Source organism: Canis lupus, chromosome 21 (genome assembly GCF_048164855.1).
Source record: "Canis lupus baileyi chromosome 21, mCanLup2.hap1, whole genome shotgun sequence".
NCBI lineage: Eukaryota > Metazoa > Chordata > Mammalia > Carnivora > Canidae > Canis > Canis lupus.
Window position 1 is genome coordinate 26408839 of NC_132858.1, and position 22389 is coordinate 26431227.

The window sequence follows — 22389 nt, forward strand, 5'->3', positions numbered from 1 at the left end:
AGATTTCAGACTCTCAATCCATCCCACTTACCATCTTCTGCCTCCCATAATAAACACTAATTATCTTTATATTGCAGATGTAGATTTAAGTGATAATTGATAGAAATTAAACCTTGATCAAAATCCCGCTAGAGAATAGTATTCCCTGTGTTTATCAATTCAACTCCTTGCTCTCTCACTGAAAACTGACTGGTTTAAAGGTTAAAGTCCATCAGCCACCCAAACTAAGTAAGATTCAATCCATAGATCAGTGTCAGCTTCATTAATATTCTTGACCAGATATCCCTAATCATTTTTCATGTCTGACATTAGAATCCCTGCATAGAAATAATTTGCACAACTTTAATTTTCCCCCCCATTTAATCCATCACACACCGAGACACTTGATATTCCCACTGTGATCAACCCATGAAATTTGTCAGCTTTATCTCTGATTTACACTGGACTCTGCTAATAATAAATGTCATTGCTGTATGTATCCTAACTTCTCTAGACTTGCATGATCAAAGAAAATGTTATTTTCTTTTTTAATCAGAGCTTTTTGGTTACACAAACACAGAAAAATCTGGGTATAAAAGTATCCAACAGCTCAAAGATGATTCCAACACCATGTGCTACAAAAATCAGTAGTTTGATGAATGCATGAGAGGGATGCCAAAATATTATTCTCTTATGAAACATGTTGCAGTACATCTCTTGTTTAAAGAATTGTATTGTTTAAACCTAAACTTTACAATTCATATTATATAATCTAATCAAGAGTCCCAACCCATTGAACTAATGGAAGAAGGAATGTATTTTTTTCCCTATACACAGCTCTTATGAAGAGGTAATCTTAAAGGAAAGCACTCAAATTTCAAAGTAAGACATACTTTGGTTTGAAGCTTTGCTCCATTACTTATTATCAAGTGACTTAATTTCTTCAGCCTTTAAAAAAAAAATAAAAAAAAAAAAAAACACAAAACAAAAACAAAAACTACAGAGGGGATAATACAAGCAATCTTATAAAGCTTCTGTGACAAGTATAACATGAGTGAAGTAAATAAAAATTTTCAGGAAAAATGAGAAGCACAATCATTATGATAAGGCCAATTTATATTTGATTTGAGCTATTCAATTTTAAATATGTGTTGCCTTATTTGTTCCTCATAAGAAATTCTATGAAATAACTACAGCAAATATTCTGATTAGGTTTAGATAAGAAAACTACGGCTCTGGGGGCATAAATGTTCTGTGATAACACAGCTATAAAAATGGGCGTGGGGGTCACTTTGTTTTAACTTCCTTTGCATCAATTTTCCTTTTCCACACTATGTCCTTGTTCAGTTCTTTCTTGCCTCTCTTCCTATGAAAGGTAAAATCTCCTATTCTCCCTAGTACCTGAAATAAGACATGGAACACTTGGGTGAGCTGAAAACGGCTATGGAGTATTTTATTAGCTGTTAAATCAGTACTCAAAGGAAGCCGGTCAATATCTATTAAGGCTACAATATAAAAAGAGAAACTAAAAACTTAATAATTGTGGATCCTCAACTAGAGTCTTTTGGAGTTAATAGATGTCAAGCCACAAAGAACATTACAACACGAAATCAATCAGTATGCGAAGAATTTTAGGCCAGTGTTTGAATCAGGATATCTAATGCACATAAGAATACTTATAAGCTATTATTCAGAGGGATTTAGTGATTTTAATAAAATCAAAATCCCCTTCACAGAGTTTTCAGATACATATGAGTGTGTGTGTGCATTTTTTTCTTCTAGAAACTGTCAAGCTAATTGCATGTATTTCCAAAAATCAATAACATTTATCGAAGACTTCCTATGTGAAAACCTCTTTCCCAGATAATTGAATTGTCATAACATACTAGTGGGATTATTATTATTATTATTATTATTATTTTTCATTTTACAGATGAACTAATATTCAGAGTGGTCAGGTGACTTCAAGTCACACAGCTAACAAGCAGTAAATGCAGAACTTAAGCCGCATCTGAAGTCAAAGACTAAGGTTTCCATCACCAAATTATAAGTCCTTGTTTTTAAAGGCTATCTCTCAAAAAAAAAAAAAAATCAAAGAATGAAAGTTTAAAAAAAATGGTTAGAATTCTACATTTATGGCCAAGTGCAAAAATGACACAATCACACATATGTGTGCAAAGGCAACATAAATTATCTGTCTTTGAGTTTGACACTGTGTTGGATGCAGGTTTCCATATTGCTAAATTCCAACAGTAAAAATAGTTGCAAGATTTTTTTTTTTTTATTCTTCAGTATAGTATGATACAGTTTGGAACTTCTCCAAAGTAAAATACTCTGATTTTAACATTCTACACAGAATTATGGTAAATATTTAGAGTTGTTAGGAAATTGTAAATATTTCCACTTGTTTTAAGCTGCTCTATATCTTTACTCTGAATTTATTTTTTCTGAGAATTTTGAAACCTGATTTTGTTTTGCCTGAGTGAGCTGATACTGTTATATATTTCTTTCTTGGCCTGAACAATTCATCTTTAAAGCAGCTACCTTGACTAGTCTCTATCATTTTATAACTTATATTTGGCTTGTGTTTATTTGTAATGTCTCTCAGAGAAGTTCACTACTTCTTGTAAATATTAACACCATTGCTCAGCCTGCCATTCATAGGTCATTACTAAATCTGACTTTCAAAAATGGAATAAGACAATCTCAGGATTTAAAAAAAAATTCTCGGGATCCCTGGGTGGCGCAGCGGTTTGGCGCCTGCCTTTGGCCCAGGATGCGATCCTGGAGACCCGGGATCGAATCCCACGTCGGGCTCCCGGTGCATGGAGCCTGCTTCTCCCTCTGCCTGTGTCTCTGCCTCATTCTCTCTTTCTCTCTGTGACTATCACAAATAAATAAAAAAAAAATTAAAAAAAAATTCTCTTTGGTAAATAATTTATTTGATCCTTGCCATCCATCCACTCCAATCCCTTTCTTTCATCCCAATAATCTTCCATAAACATCTTATGATTCTGTTATGTCTTGTGGCCCATACTTCTTAGCCTTAGACATTAATTATGAATTATTATGCCTTGGAATTTTTAAGCATAGATATTCTTTTTTTTTTTAAGCATAGATATTCTTTTGTATGAGTTCTTCCATTACTTCATGTGGTTTTAATATGTTTTTAAAACTTGAGTGGTAGCAAGAACCATGTCTAAATACCTAATGAAATTAGTAATTCCAACACCTTGTGCATTGATTAACGTAACTGAGACACTTGGTAGAAGGTTTAGATCATAGTGTGAGCAAGGAAATGAATTCATCTGTTATCCGTATCCAAAAATTCTACTTCGTTGAGATTATCTGAAATGTTTATAAAGTATTAAGGATGCCAATAATTTTACTATAAGATCTAAAAAAATCTACTTTTAAGTGATCAGTAGGCTGCTGTCCTAAAAGTTATAGACCCACATTCTAAATAATAATAAAAATAATAAATAATATTTTGGTGAATATTTACTCTACTGCAGATACTCAAATGAAAACTTAGTGTATCTAATCTTAATTGCTCTAAACTTTGATATTCCTGGTGTCTAGCACAGTGCCTAATCAAAAAAATACAATAAATTGGCAGTTCTCAAACTTTGTTGTACCTTAAAGAGGTCACCTGCATTAATGGTTAAGAAAGAGTTAGCAGAGGGATGCCTGGGTGGCTCAGTGGTTGAGCATCTGCCTCTGGCTCAGGTCTTGATCCCGGGGTCCTGGGATCGAGTCCCACATCGGGCTTCCCTCAGGGAGCCTGCTTCTCCCTCTGCCTGTGTCTCTTCCTCTCTCTGTGTGTGTGTCTTTCATGGACAAACAACAAACAAACAAAAAAACCCAAAATCTTAAAGAAACAAGCATTATCCACACATATACAATTATGTCTTAGATGGAAGTTTACACATAAGCTATGACTGAACAGAATTGCTCACAAAAATTCCCTTTTCCATCTCTCCCCATGTCCTATACCATAAGATACTGTGATGTTGGCACAAGAATATTAGTTGTTGTTAATGGATAGAATTTTGGGGAAATTTGTAAATCATCTCTGAGTTGAAACTCAGAATTATTAGAGGTTCTGATACTGTGAATGCACACCAGAAGAAGAATACAACACCTGATATTAAGGGTCTATTCATGGTGGACGGACATGGGGAAGTTGAAGGTGAGAAGGGAAGGGAGAAACTCTGAGTCACAGTTCAGATGCTCACCCTGTTTTTCGTTTTTAGATAATATCTGCATCTCAGGGATACAGGGACAAGAAGTTAAAGGAACTCACATTCTCTAGAACTTGAGGCCTTTAATCTACGTAGTTTTAGGAAGGAGGTGGTATATAACAATTACTCCTACTCTCCTCTAACACACATCTCTTGCCCAATTTATGGTATCTGGGACACCATGGATATTGATCAGTGGATTCCAGACTCCTTGGAATTGGTCTAAAATTTCTCTCTTGCACACATGTTTATGGATAAGTTGCATTGTATGAATATGTACACACACGTATATATGAAACAAATGAGAGAGAACAAAATGGGCTAGGATTTTAAGTGATAAAATCAGTTTCTGTGTGCTACCACTCATCAGGGCTTTCATGGGGACTCAGGCAGACTAGATAAGGCCACAGCTTAACACTTCGCAGAGCTATCTTACCATTTAATGCACTTTCATCAGGAAATCCTTCTATATCCCAGGCCTGGGCTTTCTGAAACCAATGCACTTACAAAAGGTAAAAATATCTTTGTAAGCAGATGCCATCTACTGTTACTGTGCTTAAGAGTATCAAGCATAAGAATACAGATCCGGATAAATCTTTGTGATGCCCAGTGGCATATTCTCAATTTAAGCACGTTCTTTAGTGAGCTCACACATCCCCAGAAGTGCCAGGCATCACCTTGCAACTCACTGTTTGCCGTGGTGGAGAGTACATTAAGGTAAAACCCTGCTACGCTGGGGGTGGTGGTGGTTGTGTTGTTGTTCTCCATTCCAACTACACATCGGGCCATTAACTCTTCCAAAAGATTTGCTTCTCAACATCACTATTTGTCATTTACTGGAGCTCATCTTAGTGTGTTCTCAGAATTTCTGTTTTACAGCCATGACTTCGCTTTCAACAGACCCTTACTAAAACCTCTGTCAGCTGTCAAATATTTTGAGTTGTTCTTAAATAAATCAGATAACAGCAGGCCACTCATGAAGGCTTTTTTGTTTGTTTTGTTTCCTGTGATGGCCTCTGGCTGCTTAGCCGTTTCAGTTTTGTAGTGACTCTCCTGTTCCCCATTTCAGAAACTTAAAATGAGAATCTACAGATTTCTTAAGAGATGTAGGTTTTAATTAATGATTCATCTGCTGTCAGCTTTTGTTATTTTAAAGGCTGTAATGTAACATTAATGAAATTTTGAAATCCCTACTTTAACAAAATCTACCTCTCTAAAATAAAAAGGGTTTTTTTTTTTCATTACTGTCTTTTATACTGCACCTTACATGTGGAATATTTGACTCGCAATATCTTTTTGTCTTTTTTTTCCTTAGCATCATATCATAAAAATGTTTTCCATTTGAATACTCTCGTAATTATAAATTGAATAGCTAAATGGCATCTATCTGAGTTGCCATTCAAACATTTTACTACTCTCAAACATTTGGATTGTCCATCTTTCTGTTTGCGATTATACATGTACTCGGTGCTTATCTACATATAAACTATTATTCTTCTAAATTATTTCTTATAAGTTCTCAAAGTTGTAGTTGCTAGATCAACTCTGTGGTTTCTCATTAATGAATCTGTGTTAGTAGCTAAGAGAAGCTCCTCTCTGCCTCTTTCATCTTTTTGTTGCTGCTCTGAAGCTGATAGATAGGAGTTGAAGATAGAATGGCTCTCAGCATATGTCATTGGGTGATGGTAGTAAAGTATGACAATCGGGGTGAAGGGAGAGATCTTAAATGGTGTAATCCCTTTGACTGATTCTCTTAGGATTCCTCATCTACTTGTTTTGTTTTTCTCCTTTGGAAGCCACTTTCTCTGGAGTTGGAGTCTTTCTTTTCTCTTGAGTTTGGGTTGATAAAAGAAAAGTCTAGTGCCTCTTTCTTTTGAAGGAGCCATCTACTCCCTTCCTATTTTTGGAATTATAAGGAAACAGTCACCTGAGTAGCTTGATATCTGAAGGACATAAGTGAAATAAATGATTTTGACTCCTTGTTTTACTCTAAGAGGTGACTTTTTTTTTTTTTTTCTGTATGTGGTCAAAATAAATATAGGCTTTGTGAACCAAGAAGTAAAGTTGGAGATATTATGTAGGTACTTGCATAAAAAGAGAGAAGAAATTTCCACAATTTTTGTAATTGATTAAAAGTTTTTACAATTGCATATTTTTTGTTTTTATTGTAAAGGTCCACTAATGAGAATTGAACATTTTTTGTTCTTTGGAATAATATTTTGCTTAACTGGTCTTCAAAGTTAGTACTCCTAATTTGATTTCAAACATTCATCTTTTGAAAAAGAAAAGAAAAAAATCTTAGCTCAGAAGCCATATAAAAGCGGGTAGAAGTCTGGTTTTAGCTAACCGGCCAAAGTAGGCAGACCCTTGTTCTCGTCCTTCAAAAAAAATGTTTCTGTAGCCGTGGCTTGTTTTCTTTTGAGATCATTGGTTTGTAAAAAAGATATGGGCCTAGGAGAAAGAATCAAATCTTGGTTTTAGTCCTGCCCTCAAGACTGTTTTCCTAAGCAAAAAGATGTCCTTGTTCTCCAATGGAAGTAATCCCAGTGACTACTAGACTGTTTTGAGATTTGAGGTAAAGAATTGTAGGGTTTAAATAAAATGTTTGCTTGTTATGCTGTTCATGTATCTCCCTTACAGACACTTCATGGATATCCTGTATCTATACTATGTGGCTGACATAATGTAAATCAGTTATGTCACCCTTCAAGGCTAACATCATATTGCTTTATAATGACATCAGTGTCATTACTACTTCTTATCTAAAAATGAATTAACCGAAAACTAAATAGTAAGCTCTTTCTTTTTGTTGGTTGAAAAGGAATTTCTCTTTTGACTTACCAGTTTTTCTTTTGAAATTCAACTTTGTAGAACTACTTAGATGTGGGTGGGAGGGATGTTTTGTGAAGATAGATTTGGAAAATAATGAAATGAGCCTTACAAAGTGAAAGCATAAGTAAATAATGGTGCATTAAGAATGATGCATCAATTAATGAAGAAACCCACTTTGAGAATCAGATAGACCTATATGCATTGACATAAAGAACTTCAAAATATAGTAAGTACATAAAAAAATAAATGAATAAATTTAAAAAATCAAAAAAATAAAAATAATAAAAAATAAAAAATATAGTAGGTACATGAAAAGTTACAGAATTTAAATACACAAGTATAATTTCAATTTTTCATATATACAAAATATGATTCTAGATATGTAAAAAAAAATCATATGGATAGGAAATAATAGAAAAAGTTTTGGAAGATGGGCTCCCTGCCCATTGGGGAGCCTGCTTCTCCCTCTCCTCTTGTCCCTCTCCCTGCTCATTGTCTCTCTGTTTCTGTCTCTCTTAAATAAATAACTAAAATCTTAAAAAAGAAAAGAGAAAGGACTAGAAGAATATATACCAAACTAAATATTGCTTATATTGGAAAGGGTGTGTGCAAAGAGTGGGGTGACATTACAGCAGTCCAGAGATGGGATATCAATTGGAATTTTCATGTTTTATGCTATAATATTTTATTAATTGATTATGGTACAATAATTATATTTACTTTCTAATTTAAAAATTAAAATGTATATTTTTACCAACACATAATTGATTTGCATTTCCAAATTTTATCATATGTTCTATATACCATTCCATTTTAGAGATTAAAAAAACTTAAAGTCTTGCTTGTTAAAGAATAGGATATTAAGAAGGATTAAATCATATATAGCAACATAAATGGCTATATGTGTATGTGTGTGTGTATAAAATATTCTTATTCTCTTATTAGCTTGTGGAGGGTTTTATGGTAACTGATGTGGTATTGTGTAATTTCCTATCAAATAACATCTCTTTTTTATCATTATTCTTGAAATGATTTTATTATTTTTGTAATTACTATTGACCTCCTGCTGTTTCCTCTTTTAAAATAGTCCCTTCACTTTATAAACATTGGCAATTCTCAAAGTTTCTACTATAGCTTAATTGTACATTCCCATTATTTTCATTCTAGATTCTAATGATTTGTCTGACCTAAACTGTAAATAGTTATAAGCAGAATCCTTTTACTCTTTCTCCTCCATCTCCCATCTTGAGAGTCTGAAGAGAACTTGCAAAGTTAATTTTAATTATAATTTGGCTTTCCAAATGAGACTTCTTAGTTGCTTTGAGCATAAGAAGCTTACTACTTTAAAGCAGTCAAGGGGTACCTGTGGAGTAAACAGGTGCTGTGTGGACGCTTGTAGTTGGCGTCTGAGGGTATAGGTCACCATGAACTAGCTCCAGGATGAGTATGACCCCTACACAGTGGAAGAGCCTAGCGACAAGGAATCTGCTTTGAGCAGTTCTGAAGATGAAGTGGATGTGCTTTTACGTGGAACTCCTGACCAAAAAAGAAAACTCATCAGAGAATGTCTTACTGGAGAAAGTGAATCATCTAGTGAAGATGAATTTGAAAAAGAAATGGAAGCTGAATTAAATTCCGCCCTAAAAACAATGGAGGACAAGTTATCCTCTCTGGAAACAGGGTCTTCCTCAGGAACTGGAAGAGTTGGAACAGCTCTGACAAAGTATTATGATGATATATATTGATTCTGATTCTGTAGATGAAGACAAAACAGCACAGGTAACCAAGAAGAAAAAGAAAAGACGACACCGGATTCTAACAAATGATGAGTTATTATATGATCCTGAAAATGATAACAGAGATCAGGCCTGGGTTGATGCACAAAGAAGAGGCTACCATGGTTTTGGAATACAGAGACCACATCCACAACAACAACCTGTTCCAAATAGTGATGCTGTCTTGAATTGCCCTGCCTGCATGACCACATTAGGTCTTGATTGCCAAAGGCATGAATCATACAAACTCAGTATAGAACAATGTTTGTGATGAATTGTTCTGTCAACAAAGAGGAGGTTCTAAGATACAAAATCCCAGAGAACAGGAAGAAAAGGTGGGGCCATAAGAAGATGAGGTATAACCATGAAGACGCTGCATTGCAGACAGAGGCACAAGTGGAAGAAATGTATCACCCTGTCATGTGCACCGAATGTTCCACTGGAGTGGCCGTCTTTGACCAGGATGAAGTCTTTCATTTTTTCAACCTTTTACCAAGTCATTCTTGAATAGCTCAGTTGGCGTTTAATTGCCCAATACAGTATATAAGGCACCTATGGACAGTTATTTTCCTCTTGCCTATTCATATCAAGTAACATTCTGAGCGGTTATCTGAGGACGCAATGTTTATCTTTTTGAAAGAGAATGGTTGTCAGCCTTCATCCCTCCAAACCCCCCCTTTTTTTTTTCCCCAACTCTGATGGGACTGATGATTCATTCCCCTTTGATGGGCATTTGGAAACTATGGGCCTTTTCATGTATTAAAGCTCTTTAGAAGTAAAATGTTCTGGAGTTATAATTAAAAAAAATAAAATAAATCAGTCAAGGTAAAAAAGAAAAAGTGATGTAAAAACAATGTTAAATCTTGATAAAAAAATGCTTCTTTAGAAGAAAACTGAAGGTGCTTCATGGAAATAGGCCTTGATATTTAAGAGAATATTGCCTTTACTTTTACTCATATTCATTGACAACTTAGGTTTCAGTGAAGTGGGGCTGGAAGCAACCTAAGCAGAGGTCTGATAGAAAATTTCATAACAATGATTCACCACAATTACATCAGAATTAAATAATCTTTAAAAAAGGAGTGAAACAAGTTTTTAATTTTTTCTTTGAGTTTGTGATTCTCTAAAATTAAAACTTTTATTTTTTTAGATAGATTATTTAATATTAAGGCTGATTTGTGTTTCATAAAATCCTTTTGACCTCAGAATCTAACCCTCCAAGAACATAGTTAAAAATAGTAGAAGCTAGACAACAAATCGAGTCTACTCCCACATTGTAGATAATAAAATAATTGGTTGTATTTTCCCAATTCTTAGTTAATACATTAAATTTTTCCACATTTGAAACACTTAGTGTATAAGGGTTCTTGAAAGAAATAGAACCAATAGGTTGTCTGTATATCTCGATCTCTGTCTTTCTCTCTGTATCTATAGAGAGATTTTATTGTAAGGAATAAAGGAGCCTGAGAAGCCCCAAGATCTGCAATCAGAAAGCTGGAAGTTCAGGAAAGCTGATGGTATAGTTCCCTCAAGTCTGAGTTCAAAGTCTGAAAATAGGCAAGCCAATGGTGTTAAAACTCCAATCTGAAAGTTTACAGACTCAAGACCTGAGAAGAGCTTGTGTTTTAGTTTGAGTTCAAAAGCCAGCAAAAACCAACTTCCCAGCTCTCGCAGGCAGGCAAGAGGAGCTCCCTCTTACTCAGCTTTTTTGTTCTATTTAGGTCTTCAAGCGATTGGATGAGGCCCAACCACATTAGGGAAGACAATGCTTTAGTCAATCTGCTGATTCAAATGTGAATCTAATCCAAAAATATCCACATAGAAACACCCAGAATAATGTTTGGTGAAATATCTGGGCACCCCATAACCCAGTCAGGCTGACATATTAACTGTAACAGATGGTTAGACTCAGAAAATATTTATTTCATCTCCTCAATTATGGATAGATGGAATGTAAGATGCATTCTAAGAAATTTTTGTAGAAATTTTTGTAGAATTCTCCTTGTAGTAGATTTAAACACACTGTACTCAGTAATGTGTATATTCACAATCAGATCAAGTTTTCAACATTATAATTGTTAAGTCAAATGAACTAAATAGCATTTGTAGGAAAAACATGTGGTTAAGCAAGCAATAACTTTCCAAATCTGGGTTTATATACTTGAAAAAGTTATTTATTTTCCCCAGTCACCAAATTTACTTATACAATTAGTATAATATTAGTGCTACCTCATTAGATTTTGGGGAACAATGTATAATATGCATATAAATATAATTGGAATATCCAATAAATATTGGTTATTAATGCCATTATTCCTTTTTGTCATCTTCTGATTAATATTAGCCTAGTCAATCAGATTAAACATTATATGAAGAAAAATAATGTACACGTGGGAGCAAAATGACAAATAGAAATTATCATTTGGTCTACTTGAAAAGCTGTGAGATGAACTCATAATACATTTACAGCTTTAAGCTATTAGTTGTATGCATGTTTTTATTAATGAGAGTTTCTTTTTGACTAGAAAATAGTTCAAAGTAAAAATAAATGTTATATCAAGGACCCAGTTAGCATCATGTATTTAAAGAAATTTATAACCTCTCCAACCTCATTTCTCTTAACATTTTGCTAATTTTCAAAATAAAAAAGTAAAAGCTAGTTAAAGATGATGTTGCAGTTTCTTCAAATATTAAATGCTGTTCAGATATTTAGTAGTTCTATCTTTTTTCTCCTTTATGAGCATGTATTTGTAGAGATAATGTAATGAATAATCATTCTCATTTTGAGGCATTTTTTATACCTGAAATTTAAGATCCTAACTACATGTGTGTGTGCGCCTCATCTTGATCTAGCGAGGTTATTTTTTTCCTTCTAAAGCATCCTACACTAGCATGGATATAATTACATGTTTATATTCAAATATTTTGTCCTAATTTACAATTTGTCTTGAAAATTTTAAAATCCAAAATAGGTAAGGAGAGATAAAATAATAAATCATAATTTGTCTCTGTCATAAACGATTTAACAAAATAATACAAGACATAGATACATTAAAAAGTACTATAATACAATAATAAAATAATGTGAATTATTGAGAATCTCTGAAGATTCAACGTAGGTTCTTTTATATTATTTGAATCAAGGCTAAAACCATTAATTGGTAGGTATTTTTATGATATGTATAGTTTTGTGGGTTCTTTTAATTAGCATTAAATTTTGAAAACATTAATTTACCCAAGATAATATAGCTAAAGAATATCAAAACCAGGATCTTTCAAACTAGGCGAATGAGATTACAGATTCCCTGCCCTTAATCAGCTCCCCACATTGTCTTTTTAAGATAATATAATGATGTCTGTAAGAAAGAAAATAAGTAAAGAAATTTGATGAAGTTTAGAGACAGAATAGTAACATGCTATTGTGTAGTTGGAGAAGAAAAATTAAATGCCTAGTGGAATGAGGGAAACCTCCAAATGTGGAAATACTGACCCAGAATCTTTAGTATGGTGAAACTAACATATTTACAAAAATTTTATTTGGGATTTAAAGGTAGAGTTGCTTTACTATGGAGGGGAGGAAGTTAAAAATAATTCTTGGTATTAGGCACATAGAAGAAAGACGTTTCACATTTTGTTTTATTTTGAATTCTTACAAAGAAGATGTATTTGTCCCTTTTTAATGATAATGAAAAGTAGTGACTACTATCAGAGAAAAATGTATAAAATTATTACTAAAATATTTACTAACTTGTTCATGTTTATATGGAATCTTCTGCTATATAATTATTTCCTTTTTCAATGAAACAAATATATTTATATACTTATCCAACATTAAACATTAAATAACTTCTTTTCATAGTCATGTACTAACTGTATAGAGTATTTACCCGGTGATCAAAGTATTAGGGATAGAGCAATGTAGAAGTCAGAGAAGACACTCCCAAAAGGTACTGGAATTCTAGTTGGGGAGATCAAAAGGAATAAAACAATAAATGCATAGGACAATTCAGGCTGTGATTAGATTGTGATATACACAAAATATATAGGGTGACAGTATAAAGATTTAGAGACAACGGACTAGTGGAAATGGGAACAAAAAGAAACATACAATTTTGATAGAAAGTGGGACCATAAGAACTAAATGACTAATGAAATATAAAATTAAAGGAACAGGAGGATCTATGTGTATCTCCTAGGATTTGAAGTTTACTTAAGGTTGGTGGTGGACCTACTCTTTAAAGATTTGAGAAAGGCCATGGGAGGAAAAGCTAAGGGGTAGAAAAGAAAAATCAAAGTTCTCTGAACATAAAATGCCATTAGATAGGAAAGTTGAAATTTTGAGTAAAAAGATTTACAACACTGAAGCAAAAGGAAAAGGTCAAAGTTAAATTGTAAGCCCAGGATTTATATTTAAATACATTCCATTTAAAAATAATTATTTTGGGATCCCTGGGTGGCGCAGCGGTTTGGCGCCTGCCTTTGGCCCAGGGCGCGATCCTGGAGACCCGGGATCGAGTCCCACGTCGGGCTCCCGGTGCATGGAGCCTGCTTCTCCCTCTGCCTGTGTCTCTGCCTCTCTCTCTCTGTGACTATCATAAATAAATAAAATTAAAAAAAAAAAAATTTTTAAAATAATTATTTGGATGAGAACAGCTAAAGTATAGCTAAGTCTATGTGGGGATGTAGATAGGTGGTTATACAAAACACTTTTATATACTTCTAGTTTTGATAAGGAATTTCTCAGGATTCACTTCTGGATTCTCTCTATCCTTTGATCATTCCTCTTCAAGGAAATAATATGTCTGGGTTATAAATTAGAAAGACTGGGTAAATTAATCTCATCTCCAACACCTCCATTCTCTTGGGAGTATGACTGTCAACAGTTTTTCTCTGTTTCTTCATTATGTATTTTTTTTTTTATTTTGTTAGAACTTTTTAAAAAGATTTCATTTTTTTGAGAGAGAGCATGCTAGCACAAGCAGGGGGACGGAAGGCAGGGGGAGTTGCAGAGGGAGGAGCAGGTTCCCTGCTTGGCAGGAAGCCTGATGTGGAGCTTGATCCCAGGACCTTGAGATCATGACCTGAGCTGAAGGCCATTGTTCAACCACTGAGCCACCCAGGTGCCCACTTTCTGTTGTAGTTTACTATTTGTTCAGGCCCACTTGAAGAAGCAGTGCAACTGTTTATTAAGGAGAATTTTAGAAATCTTCAGCATCAGAACTGACTCTCTAAAGCTAAAAAGCTTATAAGTGAGTCAGAAAAATGAAGCATGAACACAAAAGAAGATAAAAGTATACACCCAGGACTTGCGGGAAAGATGTTTTTTTTGACAAGGAACTGGGTCACATGATAAATCTTGGAAATTCTCAGCTAGATAAATACCATAATTAAAAAAAATACCATAATTGACTGGGTTAATGGCACTGGGACAAAAATTGGGGATAGCATGGAAGAATGGGAGTGTCTACATTGGCAAAGTGTGGTAAGATGAAAGAAGCCATTTAGAGAGGTATGTCAGGTAAATATAAAGTATGTATCTTGGCTCTGTGATTTTCATCTTTGCTTTTCCTCCCTCTACCTCTTCATCATACAACTGAAGATAAAAAAGAGGCTACTTTCTTTTTTAACTATATTTTTTTTTCCAATTATCTAGTAACACTAAAGACAGTTATTTAAAGCAAGACATATTAGGGGCCTGGGTGGCTCAGTCGATGAAGCGTCTGCCTTTGGCTCAGGTCATGATCCCAGGGAGCTGGGATTGAGCCTGTGTAGGGCTCCCTGCTCACTGGGGAGTCTGCTGCTCCCTCTTCCTCTGCCCCTCCCTCCTGCTCATGGTCTCTTTCTCAAATAAAATCTTAAAAAAATAAAGCAAGACATATTAGACTTATGGTAATCTTGTCTCTAGTTACCTTTTCAATTTTTTTCCCCTGGCATTCTCCTTTTCATTCTTTTATTCGTTTTATTCATTCATTCATTCATTGAGTAGTGAAATAGCCAGTGTTCGTTCATTCAGTAGTTACTGAACATCAGCTATCTCTTGGTTCTGCTGACACCTTAGTGAGGAAGACACAGGCAGCTTGTACCCTTGAGAAATCACAATCAGAGAAGATAAACAAATTATTTCGAATAATCTATAATGGCTGTGATATCTAGGTACCATGAAGTGAGAACATTAGTCTTGAATACAGAAGATTGTTCAGTTCCACTGAACATGGGTTATTTATTTATCATTCATAAAATACCTTTATTTATGAAATGTGCCAGGAATTGTGCTTAGCTTTCTTTGTAATTACATATAACTTCACAGAAAGCAGAAATTCTTACAAGGTAAAGCTTTTAAAAATAATTAGATGCTCAATATCAGTATATACACAAAGATCACCTCAATTTTAGACACTAGTTTGTGAAATTTCTAATTAAAATTTCTCAAGAAAACAGTATATAGACGTAGTGTCTGTTTGGGTTAACGTTCCTATTTTCACTGAACAAGAACATATCCTAGTACTAGATACTTTAATTAAAAAAAAAGACGTAATGGTCATTTAAAAATATCAAATAGCAGAGGGAGGAGCAAGATGGCGGAAGAGTAGGGTCTCCAAATCACCTGTCTCCACCAAACTACCTAGAAAACCTTCAAATTATCCTGAAAATCTATGAATTCGGCCTGAGATTTAAAGAGAGACAAGCTGGAATGCTACAGTGAGAAGAGTTCGCGCTTCTATCAAGGTAGGAAGACGGGGAAAAAGACATAAAGGAACAAAGGCCTCCAAGGGGGAGGGGCCCGCGAGGAGCCGGGCTGAGGCCGGGGCGAGTGTCCCCAGGACAGGAGAGCCCCGTCCCGGAGGAGCAGGAGCTGCACCGACCTTCCCGGGCGGAAAGGGGCTCGCAGGGAGTTGGAGCAGGACCCAGGAGGGCGGGGATGCCCTCGGGCTCCCGGGGACAGTAACAGCAACTGCGCGCCCAGGAGAGTGCGCCGAGCTCCCTAAGGGCTGCAGCGCGCACGGCGGGACCCGGCGGGACCCGGAGCAGCTGAAGGGGCTCGGGCGGCGGCTCCGCGGAGGGGGCTGCGCGGCCCCGGGAGCAGCTCGGAGGGGCTCGGGCAGAGGAAGAGGCTCCGTGCGGAGGGGGCTGCGCGGTTCCAGGAGCAGCTCGGAGGGGCTCGGGCGGCGGCTCCGCGGAGGGGGCTGCGCGGCCCGGGAGCGCGAATCCACCAGCGCAGGCTCCGGAGCACAGGGCGCCGGGACACAGCCCAGGATCCCGCCTCCCCCGGGACAGGCAGAGGCCGGGAGGGCCCAGGACAGCGAGGACGCTCCTGCCCCAGCTGAGCACATCAGCAGCCCCGCCCCGGAGCCTCCAGGCCCTGCAGACGGAGTTCCTGCCGGAGCTGAATCCAGGTTTCCAGAGCTGCCCCGCCACTGGGGCTGTTCCTCCTGCGGCCTCACGGGGTAAACAACCCCCACCGAGCCCTGCACCAGGCAGGGGCACAGCAGCTCCCCCAACTGCTAACACCTGAAAATCAGCACAACAGGCCCCTCCCCCAGAACACCAGCTGGACGGACAACTTCCAGGAGAAGCCAAGGGACTTAAAGTACACAGAATCAGAAGATACTCCCCGGTGGTTCTTTTTTTGTTTGTTTTTGTTTTTGTTTTTGTTTTTGTTTTGTTTTGCTTTTTGATTTGTTTCCTTCCCCCACCCCCTTTTTTTTCTCCTTTCTTTTTCTTTCTCTTTTTCTTCTTTTTTTTTTTTCGTTTTTTTTTTTCTTTTTCTTCCCTTTTTTTTTCTCTTTCTCTTTTCTTTCCTTCTTTCTCTCCTCTCTTTTTCTCTTTTTCCCAATACAACTTGCTTTTGGCCACTCTGCACTGAGCAAAATGACTAGAAGGAAAACCTCACGTCAAAAGAAAGAATCAGAAACAGTCCTCTCTCCCACAGAGTTACAAAATCTGGATTACAATTCAATGTCAGAAAGCCAATTCAGAAGCACTATTATACAGCTACTGGTGGCTCTAGAAAAAAGTATAAAGGACTCAAGAGACTTCATGACTGCAGAATTTAGAGCTAATCAGGCAGAAATTAAAAATCAATTGAATGAGATGCAATCCAAACTAGAAGTCCTAACGACAAGGGTTAACGAGGTGGAAGAACGAGTGAGTGACATAGAAGACAAGTTGATAGCAAAGAGGGAAACTGAGGAAAAAAGAGACAAACAATTAAAAGACCATGAAGATAGATTAAGGGAAATAAACGACAGCCTGAGGAAGAAAAACCTACGTTTAATTGGGGTTCCCGAGGGCGCCGAAAGGGACAGAGGGCCAGAATATGTATTTGAACAAATTCTAGCTGAAAACTTTCCTAATCTGGGAAGGGAAACAGGCATTCAGATCCAGGAAATAGAGAGATCCCCCCCTAAAATCAATAAAAACCGTTCAACACCTCGACATTTAATTGTGAAGCTTGCAAATTCCAAAGATAAGGAGAAGATCCTTAAAGCAGCAAGAGACAAGAAATCCCTGACTTTTATGGGGAGGAGTATTAGGGTAACAGCAGACCTCTCCACAGAGACCTGGCAGGCCAGAAAGGGCTGGCAGGATATATTCAGGGTCCTAAATGAGAAGAACATGCAACCAAGAATACTTTATCCAGCAAGGCTCTCATTCAAAATGGAAGGAGAGATAAAGAGCTTCCAAGACAGGCAGCAACTAAAAGAATATGTGACCTCCAAACCAGCTCTGCAAGAAATTTTAAGGGGGCCTCTTAAAATTCCCCTTTAAGAAGAAGTTCAGTGGAACAGTCCACAAAAACAAAGACTGAATAGATATCATGATGACACTAAACTCATATCTCTCAATAGTAACTCTGAATGTGAACGGGCTTAATGACCCCATCAAAAGGCGCAGGGTTTCAGACTGGATAAAAAAGCAGGACCCATCTATTTGCTGTCTACAAGAGACTCATTTTAGACAGAAGGACACCTACAGCCTGAAAATAAAAGGTTGGAGAACCATTTACCATTCGAATGGTCCTCAAAAGAAAGCAGGGGTAGCCATCCTTATATCAGATAAACTAAAATTTACCCCAAAGACTGTAGTGAGAGATGAAGAGGGACACTATATCATACTTAAAGGATCTATTCAACAAGAGGACTTAACAATCCTCAATATATATGCCCCGAATGTGGGAGCTGCCAAATATATAAATCAATTATTAACCAAAGTGAAGAAATACTTAGATAATAATACACTTATACTTGGTGACTTCAATCTAGCTCTTTCTATACTCGATAGGTCTTCTAAGCACAACATCTCCAAAGAAACGAGAGCTTTAAATGATACACTGGACCAGATGGATTTCACAGATATCTACAGAACTTTACATCCAAACTCAACTGAATACACATTCTTCTCAAGCGCACATGGAACTTTCTCCAGAATAGACCACATATTGGGACACAAATCGGGTCTGAACCGATACCAAAAGATTGGGATTGTCCCCTGCATATTCTCGGACCATAATGCCTTGAAATTAGAACTAAATCACAACAAGAAGTTTGGAAGGACCTCAAACACGTGGAGGTTAAGGACCATCCTGCTAAAAGATAAAAGGGTCAACCAGGAAATTAAGGAAGAATTAAAAAGATTCATGGAAACTAATGAGAATGAAGATACAACCGTTCAAAATCTTTGGGATGCAGCAAAAGCAGTCCTAAGGGGGAAATACATCGCAATACAAGCATCCATTCAAAAACTGGAAGGAACTCAAATACAAAAGCTAACCTTACACATAAAGGAGCTAGAGAAAAAACAGCAAATAGATCCTACACCCAAGAGAAGAAGGGAGTTAATAAAGATTCGAGCAGAACTCAACGAAATCGAGACCAGAAGAACTGTGGAACAGATCAACAGAACCAGGAGTTGGTTCTTTGAAAGAATTAATAAGATAGATAAACCATTAGCCAGCCTTATTAAAAAGAAGAGAGAGAAGACTCAAATTAATAAAATCATGAATGAGAAAGGAGAGATCACTACCAACACCAAGGAAATGCAAACGATTTTAAAAACATATTATGAACAGCTATACGCCAATAAATTAGGCAATCTAGAAGAAATGGACGCATTCCTGGAAAGCCACAAACTACCAAAACTGGAACAGGAAGAAATAGAAAACCTGAACAGGCCAATAACCAGGGAGGAAATTGAAGCAGTCATCAAAAACCTCCCAAGACACAAGAGTCCAGGGCCAGATGGCTTCCCAGGGGAATTTTATCAAATGTTTAAAGAAGAAATCATACCTATTCTCCTAAAGCTGTTTGGAAAGATAGAAAGAGATGGAGTACTTCCAAAATCGTTCTATGAAGCCAGCATCACCTTAATTCCAAAGCCAGACAAAGACCCCACCAAAAAGGAGAATTACAGACCAATATCCCTGATGAACATGGATGCAAAAATTCTCAACAAGATACTGGCCAATAGGATCCAACAGTACATTAAGAAAATTATTCACCATGACCAAGTAGGATTTATCCCTGGGACACAAGGCTGGTTCAACACCCGTAAAACAATCAATGTGATTCATCATATCAGCAAGAGAAAAACCAAGAACCATATGATCCTCTCATTGGATGCAGAGAAAGCATTTGACAAAATACAGCATCCATTCCTGATCAAAACTCTTCAAAGTGTAGGGATAGAGGGAACATTCCTCGACATCTTAAAAGCCATCTACAAAAAGCCCACAGCAAATATCATTCTCAATGGGGAAGCACTGGGAGCCTTTCCCCTAAGATCAGGAACAAGACAGGGATGTCCACTCTCACCACTGCTGTTCAACATAGTACTGGAAGTCCTAGCCTCGGCAATCAGACAACAAAAAGACATTAAAGGCATTCAAATTGGCAAAGAAGAAGTCAAACTCTCCCTCTTCGCCGATGACATGATACTCTACATAGAAAACCCAAAAGTCTCCACCCCAAGATTGCTAGAACTCATACAGCATTTCGGTAGCGTGGCAGGATACAAAATCAATGCCCAGAAGTCAGTGGCATTTCTATACACTAACAATGAGACAGAAGAAAGAGAAATTAAGGAGTCAATCCCATTTACAATTGCACCCAAAAGCATAAGATACCTAGGAATAAACCTCACCAAAGATGTAAAGGATCTATACCCTCAAAACTATAGAACACTTCTGAAAGAAATTGAGGAAGACACAAAGAGATGGAAAAATATTCCATGCTCATGGATTGGCAGAATTAATATTGTGAAAATGTCAATGTTACCCAGGGCAATATACACGTTTAATGCAATCCCTATCAAAATACCATGGACTTTCTTCAGAGAGTTAGAACAAATTATTTTAAGATTTGTGTGGAATCAGAAAAGACCCCGAATAGCCAGGGGAATTTTAAAAAAGAAAACCATATCTGGGGGCATCACAATGCCAGATTTCAGGTTCTACTACAAAGCTGTGGTCATCAAGACAGTGTGGTACTGGCACAAAAACAGACACATAGATCAGTGGAACAGAATAGAGAATCCAGAAGTGGACCCTGAACTTTATGGGCAACTAATATTCGATAAAGGAGGAAAGACTATCCATTGGAAGAAAGACAGTCTCTTCAATAAATGGTGCTGGGAAAATTGGACATCCACATGCAGAAGAATGAAACTAGACCACTCCCTTTCACCATACACAAAGATAAACTCAAAATGGATGAAAGATCTAAATGTGAGACAAGATTCCATCAAAATCCTAGAGAAGAACACAGGCAACACCCTTTTTGAACTCGGCCATAGTAACTTCTTGCAAGATACATCCACAAAGGCAAAAGAAACAAAAGCAAAAATGAACTATTGGGACTTCATCAAGATAAGAAGCTTTTGCACAGCAAAGGATACAGTCAACAAAACTCAAAGACAACCTACAGAATGGGAGAAGATATTTGCAAATGACATATCAGATAAAGGGCTAGTTTCCAAGATCTATAAAGAACTTATTAAACTCAACACCAAAGAAACAAACAATCCAATCATGAAATGGGCAAAAGACATGAACAGAAATCTCACAGAGGAAGACATAGACATGGCCAACATGCATATGAGAAAATGCTCTGCATCACTTGCCATCAGGGAAATACAAATCAAAACTACAATGAGATACCACCTCACACCAGTGAGAATGGGGAAAATTAACAAGGCAGGAAACAACAAATGTTGGAGAGGATGCGGAGAAAAGGGAACCCTCCTACACTGTTGGTGGGAATGTGAACTGGTGCAGCCACTCTGGAAAACTGTGTGGAGGTTCCTCAAACAGTTAAAAATATACCTGCCCTACGACCCAGCAATTGCACTGTTGGGGATTTACCCCAAAGATACAAATGCAATGAAACGCCGGGACACCTGCACCCCGATGTTTCTAGCAGCAATGGCCACGATAGCCAAACTGTGGAAGGAGCCTCGGTGTCCAACGAAAGATGAATGGATAAAGAAGATGTGGTTTATGTATACAATGGAATATTACTCAGCTATTAGAAATGACAAATACCCACCATTTGCTTCAACGTGGATGGAACTGGAGGGTATTATGCTGAGTGAAGTAAGTCAGTCGGAGAAGGACAAACATTATATGTTCTCATTCATTTGGGGAATATAAATAATAGTGAAAGGGAAAACAAGGGAAGGGAGAAGAAATGTGTGGGAAATATCAGAAAGGGAGACAGAACGTAAAGACTGCTAACTCTGGGAAACGAACTAGGGGTGGTAGAAGGGGAGGAGGGCGGGGGGTGGGAGTGAATGGGTGACGGGCACTGGGTGTTATTCTGTATGTTAGTAAATTGAACACCAATAAAAAAAAAAAAAAAACTATAGAACACTTCTGAAAGAAATTGAGGAAGACACAAAGAGATGGAAAAACATTCCATGCTCATGGATTGGCAGAATTAATATTGTGAAAATGTCAATGTTACCCAGGGCAATATACACGTTTAATGCAATCCCTATCAAAATACCATGGACTTTCTTCAGAGAGTTAGAACAAATTATTTTAAGATTTGTGTGGAATCAGAAAAGACCCCGAATAGCCAGGGGAATTTTAAAAAAGAAAACCATATCTGGGGGCATCACAATGCCAGATTTCAGGTTGTACTACAAAGCTGTGGTCATCAAGACAGTGTGGTACTGGCACAAAAACAGACACATAGATCAATGGAACAGAATAGAGAATCCAGAAGTGGACCCTGAACTTTATGGGCAACTAATATTCGATAAAGGAGGAAAGACTATCCATTGGAAGAAAGACAGTCTCTTCAATAAATGGTGCTGGGAAAATTGGACATCCACATGCAGAAGAATGAAAGTAGACCACTCTCTTTCACCATACACAAAGATAAACTCAAAATGGATGAAAGATCTAAATGTGAGACAAGATTCCATCAAAATCCTAGAGAAGAACACAGGCAACACCCTTTTTGAACTCGGCCACAGTAACTTCTTGCAAGATACATCCACGAAGGCAAAAGAAACAAAAGCAAAAATGAACTATTGGGACTTCATCAAGATAAGAAGCT

The 22389-nt window shown here is 37.0% G+C and overlaps 1 pseudogene; it reads left to right on the forward strand.

Annotated features, from left to right (window-relative positions):
* The first annotated feature begins 8479 nt into the window (after positions 1-8479).
* LOC140613488 (E2F-associated phosphoprotein pseudogene) lies at positions 8480-9567 on the forward strand (annotated as a pseudogene).
* Positions 9568-22389: the final 12822 nt, after the last annotated feature.